The sequence below is a fragment of the Leptodactylus fuscus genome, chromosome 3 (genome assembly GCF_031893055.1).
Source record: "Leptodactylus fuscus isolate aLepFus1 chromosome 3, aLepFus1.hap2, whole genome shotgun sequence".
NCBI classification, from domain to species: domain Eukaryota; kingdom Metazoa; phylum Chordata; class Amphibia; order Anura; family Leptodactylidae; genus Leptodactylus; species Leptodactylus fuscus.
In genome coordinates, this window is record NC_134267.1 from 50,241,853 (window position 1) to 50,250,491 (window position 8,639).

At 41.9% G+C, this 8,639-nt stretch overlaps 1 protein-coding gene across 1 annotated transcript in view; it reads right to left on the bottom strand.

Annotated features, from left to right (window-relative positions):
- LOC142196605 (uncharacterized) overlaps positions 1-4,966 on the bottom strand; it is a 49,713-nt gene extending 44,747 nt beyond the window's left edge. The window contains exon 1 of the mRNA XM_075266578.1: positions 4,811-4,966. The gene's annotated coding sequence lies outside the window, so the exon portion shown is untranslated. The remainder of the gene's footprint in view (positions 1-4,810) is intronic.
- Between the last annotated feature and the right edge of the window lie 3,673 nt (positions 4,967-8,639).

Genomic DNA, 8,639 nt, shown 5'->3' on the forward strand with positions numbered 1-8,639 from the left:
TCTTGTATCCCCCCCTAAATGATACTGAAAATACCTGTTCGGAGTCCATTCTCCGGGTATAACAGTTAAATAGTTGATCTCTATGTGGCATAAAGGCCTTGTTATAGGTGTGCCATGTTTTTTTGTGTGTGAAATGGTCATTAAATCATATTAATAATCATCTTTATTTTCTGTACAATGGTCTAGCTATCCTTTATATTAAATAGGGGTAGACACATACAGTCTGTATCTGTGTATACAGGAAACTAATGATTATTAAGTCTTCCTTCTCTCTTCTCTTCCTTAGCTGCTATGGACTCCTAGTATATCTTCTGTTCTCAGCTTATGTGTGTCTGCTTTCATAATATATTACTGTGTATTATCCTGTACCTGTATTACTATGCTGCTGTAACATACTGAAATTTCCCCACTGTGGGACTATTAAAGGATTATCTTATTTTATCTTATCTTAAGTGCATTACAATATAAGGAGTGTAGCAGCATGGTGGCTCAGTAGTTAGCAGCACTGCAGTGCTGAAGTCCTGGGTTAAAATCCTGCTAAGGACAACAACTGCAAGGAGTTTGTATGTTCTCCCCATGTATGTGTGGGTTTTCTCCCACACTCCAAAGAGATACTGATAGGTAAAAAAAAAAAAAAAAGTGAGGTATGCTGTGGACGTTCAAGGAATGAGTGAGGTTCTGGGGAATACAATTAATAAAAGGACAAGATTCAGTTCATAAAATTTGATAGGCCTAGCTATAAAGATTAGTTTTTAGGGCATGCTTAAAACTCTGGATGTTGGGAATTAATATGATGTCCTGTGTAGCACATTCTAGAGAACATGTGCAGCACAAAAAAAGTCCTGAAGGTGTGGGAGTAGGTGGTTTGGATTATAGGGCAGGTTACTCATGGATTGTAACTCAACATTTGTCTATTTCTATTAGCTGGTGGAATCTCACTCATTTTGTACCTGTACAATGTATCTTAGGTCAGAAGGGATAAACAGCACAGCCATGTATGACAAAGAAATGGCTGTATGCCATGTGGAATAAGTAGGCGAATATGGCTGCTATCACTATTACAGAAACACTAAAACATCTCAAAAAGGGGCATTCAAAAAACGTGCAGCGGCCTCCTGTATATATCGTATGTGCCTGTCCATGGTCTCCTGGTACATTTGATACCTAAGGGTCCACAAAAAGTAGATTCCATACTGAACAAATTTGACTATTCCTTGTTTAGTCATTGGTGTCTTCTATTTCTTAATGCGATTTTTCATTCCCTGGAAAGTATGTAGACCACCTGTGGTTTGAGGGTAATATAGTGTTACATGCAATAGTCCTGTGAGTATAAAAGAGAAGGATTTGTAAAACAACATCTCCCATTGAGGCCTTTGTAGGTGTTAAGGGAGGATTCAGCCCGACCCTACAATGGCTAAAGCTCCTTCACACTGAACGGCGAGCCCCTATACATCATGCTTGAAAAACATCAGGGCCCATGTGAATTTCAACCAAAGATGGGACAAATGTTACTTTTATAAGAAAACATACATTATGGCTACTAAGGAAACTTAAATAATCTAAACAATGAGATTGGTACAAAAACATTTCTCAACATTTATAACATCTGGAACAATTTATAGTTCCACTTCTGTTTTCTTAGGGATCAAGGGTGGAAGAGGCAGGGAAAATGGTATATCAAACTCAATAAAAGCATTGTTTTGGCACCACAACTCCACTAGATATACATGCCTGTGGCCTAAAATATACTATATAAAAAAATAAAGCAAAAATATTATATAGAATATTTCAGAGGGAACGTTAAATACAATTTTTCCTTCATTTTGCATAGCTTAGCAGCAGCTTTACCCTGAAACTGGAACTAAAACTGGAATAGAGGTGGGGTACATATGATTACTATAGGGCTCATGGTGGTATGGAAACCATAGACATACATACTATGCTGTATTATAAGGTTGTAAGGAACCATGATACAGCCATGTGCATGAGCCCGGACCTAGCATTGAATATATTTCTGGGTAGCAGTATTAGAAGACTCACAGCCCTATAACACAGGATCTAAATGCAGAAATGGATTTCCCTTAGTAACATCAGTAACGTCCTCTATTATTATTGAGCTGTATTTCTGATTTCTGATTAAATATCCAGGGAATGTTCAAAATGGAGGCACATGAATGACTTCTGTCATCTATAAAAAGCAGTTTGCTGCAGGCTTCTATTACCCTTGTGCTCATGTTCATCAATTGCCCATTTATGTTGTCGTTTTTATATGGTGAGATTTCTTGCTAAAAGATATTTGATGTTCTAAATTCTTTATTCAAATGGTCAAAGGAACCCTTTTTATTCATGAAATATTTTAGGATTATTGTATTTCTGTGCAAAAAGCAAAAAAGTTTCTGCTGTTCAACTCACGAATCAGGCAAACCAGAAGGACAGGAATCAATGGTAATGTCAATAAGGCAAAACTATTAAGTTCACATGAATGCATGTTATATAGCTCTTTGGATTGACACCATTTATGGTAACAGGGATTTGGTTATAGTGTAGCATATGTGGGGCAAGTACCTCGGGAGAAGCAGTGATGCGGACCCAAACCATCAAGACAGGGACACAAAATGTGCAGCAAACCTGTTTATGTATTAGAAAACAGGACTTGACTTCAGGCACAAATGAGCAGTAACAAAATACAGCCTTAACGTCAGGCAAAAATAAAACAAATTCCTGCTCGTCCGAGCAACTAACTAAACGGAAGTAATAACTAAACTACAAGTGTGGATTACTACCAGCCACACAAACAAACAAGCACAATTTGGTCTCACCAGACTCAGGGTTACAGGACAGACCCATCTACCTCCTCACTTCTTGGATTGCCCTGAAGTGCAGAATCTGCAACCTTTTATGGGCCAGCCTAAGGACTCACACCTGGGGCTGAAACCTATCCTAGACCGCACTGGACTACATATAAGTCAGGAATCTGGGGGAGATATAGCAGGAATCCAGTACTTTGCCTGTCACCGTCTCACACATAACAGTTGACGCAGTTTCATCCATGAAAAGGGGGTTATAGCAAAGATTAAAATCGGACACCCTTAGGGTGAATTCACACTGAGTAAACGCTAGCTTATTCTGAACGTAAAACACGTTCAGAATAAGCGGCGTCTAAAGCAGCTCCATTCATTTCTATGGGAGCGGGGATACGAGCGCTCCCCATAGAAATGAATGGGCTGCTTCTTTCACTCCGTGCAGTCCCATTGAAGTGAATGGGGAGTGCCGGCGTATACGGCAAGCTCTGCTCATGCCGGAGCGTACACGTCGGCACTCCCCATTCACTTCAATGGGACTGCACGGAGTGAAAGAAGCAGCCCATTCATTTCTATGGGGAGCACTCGTATCCCCGCTCCCATAGAAATGAATGGAGCTGCTTTAGACGCCGCTTATTCTGAACGTGTTTTACGTTCAGAATAAGCTAGCGTTTACTCAGTGTGAATGCACCCTTATAGTGCACTATATATAAAACAATTTTTCTTTCTATGAGCCTTGGATTTTTTCATACTTATTTGCACAGATTATCAACACAGATTAATATACAGTAAAGGATACAGGCAACATATATTTGAGGCTCCAATGCAGTATCCTGGTCTGCTGTTATGGTACCTTTACATTGTTATCTCCTTTATGTAATGGTTATGCAATTCATTTTGGACATAACTGCATGTAAAATGGTGTTCCTGGTAATATTTATACAGAATTAAAAAAAAAAAAGGATCCTGTGCACACATTTGTCAACCATTTAGTCCCCCATCGATCCTGTGCTGTTGCTCCAGTGGTACCTGCCTGTCTTGGAGGAAATTCCATACATGACCACTGCAGTCAGCCACTGGCCTCTGGGGTTGTGTGCCATACACATATGTGTAGATTATGTCATCACTGCAGGACAAGTCAACAAGACGGATTGAAATGGAATATCAGACATAACACAATGCAGTATTATAGAAGAAGCTACATCATTGTCACACTGATAAGAGTCTGTAATCCTTCATGGATTTACTTGCGGGTTTTCGTTTTCCCCAAAGGAAATTAAACAAAAAGTTACAAAAATTAAAAAAGTTACCAACGTGTTTGGTAACAGTCCTGACACATTCCATTACACTTGGTAAGGGTGAGCATAAAGTAGCTATGATATACTGTATAACCACTTATTTACTGAGCATCTGCTTGCTATATGACAAAAAGGAGAGCTGTCCATATAGATAAAACCAACAGAAAATAAGCAAAAGCGCTTACAATTGAAAAGTATTCAGGACCTTTACATATATACAATACTGTATAAGACTTTGTAGCTGTTAATAAGCTTTGTGATCTGTTTGGACCAGGGTTTATAATACGACACAAACCAAGTTAAATTGTATAGAGACATAATGTAGAGCCTGAAATACTGTAAGAATATTAGACCATCAGAAAACATCCCATATCAATAAATTCCTGAAGTGAACAAGATTGATGGACTTGTTTGCATAAATCCATGGAGATTCACAATGCTCAGGACCTAAGTCGAAGGGTATTCAGTGTGTATAGGGCTCTACTTCACACATTACTAGTAAAGACTTTTAAAAGGGTGACCATGCAATTGAGAAGAGACTGAGATTATAGGGACAAAAACTGCAATATGTCCATTTGGTCTAAATCTACATACATCTTCCATATAGCACGGCTGCTTAGGGAATATACTATTATATAAGAGCGAAATAAAGCTCGTCCCATTATTTATATGTTACTAATACACTTTGATCTATTAAAAGTAATGACTTACCCTATATGTCTAATCACATGACTTGCGAGCAGTGTGGCGCCCATATTGTAGAAGAGTGCAAAGGTATATCCGTATGAAGGAGCAGGATAAGTCAAGTGGCACCTTACTCTGTGCAGTTTTGCTCACTGATCCTCTCTGTCTCTCTGGCTCATTCTATCAGATTTCTGCACATGTGAATTAGCAGTGAGTGGTTTGGGGGAAAGCAGGGAGGTAGAGAGAGGGGTGGGCTGGGAAAGCAGAAGTGAGAAGGTTTTTTTTTTTTCTGGCAGTCTCTTCTTCCAGCAACATTGCACTTTTACTACAGCTACCCCCCTCTCAAGCCTCTCTCCCACTCACAGGTTCATGGAACAGCCAGGCCTTGGAGTTCCACAGACCTTATTACATTGAATAGCTGCATGTCTACATTATATTATAGAAGTACATGACACAGCTTAACTAAATCTGCGGATTCCAAAGAGCATAAAACATCCAAGATACATCAGAAAAGTTCTTGAATTCCCCTTAAAGAGGACCTTTCATCAGATTGGGCACAGGCAGTTCTATATACTGCTGGAAAGCCGACAGTGCGCTGAATTCAGCGCACTGTCGGCTTTCCCGATCTGTGCCCTGGGTAAAGCGCTATCGGTCCTGGTACCGTAGCGCTTTACAGTCAGAAGGGCGTTTCTGACACTTAGCCAGGGACGCCCTTCTGCCCAGCAGCGCCTATCGCGCTGTACAGTGGAGCGGGGAGGAACGCCCCCTCCCCTCCTGATAATACTCGTCTATGGACGAGCACTGTGAGCAGAGGGAGGGGGCGTTCCTCCCCGATCATACAGCACAGTGAGATAGGCGCTGCTGGGCAGAAGGACGTTCCTGACAGATTGTCAGAAACGCCCTTCTGACTGTAAAGCGCTACGGTACCGGGACCGATAGCGCTTTACCCGGGGCACAGATCGGGAAAGCCGACAGTGCACTGAATTCAGCGCACTGTCGGCTTTCCAGCAGTATATGGAACTGCCTGTGCCCGATCTGATGAAAGGTCCTTTTTAAGTCTTAAGGGGGAATTCAAGTCTTGAAGGGGTTGTCTGGAATAAACTAAAACTTTAACACCAAGCTAAACCCCCCTCCCCCGCCTAACATTTAATTTACTTCCTTTTTTTAAAAAAAATTAATTATATTTACCCATATGCCTTGGGGCAGGCAGTGCGCAGCAAGCACACGGACCCCATTATAGTCTATGGGGTCCGTGTGCTTTTACAGCACAGCGCTTGCAATTGCGATTGTATTCCATTCGGGGGGACTCCATGCGGACTTTAACCGGATGGAATACATACGCTAATGTGAACCAGAGGTAAGGTAGCTATTTTGACTTTATTACATATAGTAAGATAATGTACTACCTCTGGAAAAAAAAAAAAGAAAAGAAAAAGAGGCAATAAATCAGCAGCTTTCTTCTCTTCCATCCTCTCTCCATAGACTTCCATGTATGAGGCTGGATACAGGAAGGGCTGCTATTGGTTAATAGTCTGAGTGAAGGGAAGGAGGAGGTAAACTGCCTGATAAGGGAAGAAGAGAAATTACAATGTTTCTATTGTTCACCTGTACTATTCATTTATGAAAGGTTGTTTTTCTAACTGTATACGCACTTTAAAAGGTTGTCCAGTTTCTAATACTGATGGCCTATTCTTAGGCCTTGTTCACATCTGCGTCCATAATCCATTCGGGGAGTTCACATAGGGACCCCCCCAAACGGACTACCAAACGCATTGGCAAGCGGTGTACAGTGGAAACACACGGACCCCATAGACTATAATGTCATGTGGACAGGAAAGTAGATTGTGAACTACTTTTATGTCCGCATGTTCCGTGCAGAAAACACACAGACCCCATTATAGTCTATGGGGCCCGTGTGCTTTCACTGTACACCCCTTTCCAATGCACTCAGTAGTCCGTTCAAGTGGGTCCCCATGCAGACTCCTCGAACGGATTACCAATGCAGATGTGAATGAGACATCTGGGACCACCACAGATCACCAGCACCAAGAAAGTGCCATTCGTGGAATTGTTTACATAACACAAACTGTGCTGCTCACTCTCCGTAGAAACTGTAGTGAAGAGTGCGGGTACTGTAGTGTTGCCCATTGAAATCTATGTGGCAGCGCTGTAGTACCCACAATACCGTGAACCGCAAGACATCCTGGAAGACCCCTGCAGTGCTAATATTGATGACCCATCCTAGGGTTAGGCCATCAATGTTAGAAACTGGATAACCCCTTTAAGGGATGGAAAATATATACAAAATAACTCTTGTCCAAATGGAAGAAAGCTGTCATTGCAGTGTTGTCCAAATCATTGAAAAGCCAAGTGTGGTTTCAGGGTTCAGGTGTTAGATATGGTGGCACTGGAGAGATAGTTTTGTTCTGTTTCTGTGGGAGAGTTAGTTTGTATCAGGTTACAAGGGATGTCAAATAAGAACTAACAGCTGATAATATTTAATACCCAGGCTGCTTTATAGAGTACAAATCGATACCTTGAAGACGTATTTGTATTACAGTGAAAACCATTAGAAGGCCAAAACACTTTGCTGAACCAAAAAAAACATCACTTCTACTGAGCAGTATTGTTCAATGTAACTAAAACCTCTGCAAAAAAAATTTAAGGCTAAGGCCTCAAGGGCCAGAAATGCTGCGCTAAAGCGCTGCAGAAACAACCGCGGCAGGAACGCATCACAGTTCTTAACGCAGAGCTTTGAACACAAAGTTCATGGAGTTTTGTTCCGGGGACTTTCTCTTGCCATTCTATCTGCAGGAAAGCCACTGGCATTTCCGTAGATATAATTGATATGCTGCGATTTCCAAAAACGCACTGGTTTTGGAAATCGCAGCATGTCCGCGATGTGGTTTTTACCGCAAAGTGCATAACTTCCCAACAAGCCTCCTGAGGAAGCCTAAATACGGGCGAAACGCGTCAAGACGACATCTGGGACCCCTTGGGTGGAGACTTGCGTACCTTGGTTGCTCCACAGCATGGCTACATGTCCTCGCTCTATCTGAAACTAAATCTCTCTAAGACTGAACTACTACTGTTTCCACCATCTAACAGATCTGTCCCTGATATATCCATTGCAGTCTCAGGCCTTACTATAACTCCTAGGCAGCATGCCCGCTGCCTTGGGGTCATATTTGACGCAGACCTTTCCTTCACCCCTCATATTGAATCACTCGCACGTTCATGTCACCTCCACCTCAAAAACATCTCCAGAATACGCCCTTTCCTTACCAGAGATACACTAAAGACACTTATTGTCTCTCTGATTCATTCTCGCCTTGACTACTGTAATTCCTTACTAATCGGTCTTCCCCTCACTAAACTCTCTCCTCTACAATCTATTCTGAATGCAGCGGCCAGGCTCATCTATCAGGCTAGACGCTACAGCGATGCCTCCGGTCTGTGCCAGTCGCTACATTGGCTGCCTATTCATTATAGAATAAAATATAAAGTTATTACTCTCATCCACAAGGCTCTCCATAATGCCGCACCTCCCTACATTTCTTCCCTCATCTCTGTCTACCGCCCAACCCGTGCTCTCCGCTCACTCAATGACCTAACACTTACATCCTCTATTATCAGAACCTCCCATGCTCGTATACAAGACTTCTCCCGAGCTGCACCACTTCTCTGGAATGCTCTACCCCGGACAATCAGATTAACTCCCAACTTCTACAGTTTCAAACGCAAACTAAAGACGCATCTTTTCAGACAAGCCTATCACAATTCCTAATGCACAAAATTGTCTGAACACTGTATAAGCAATGCCGCCCCTGCTACCTCTTGTGTCACCCTCTCTACC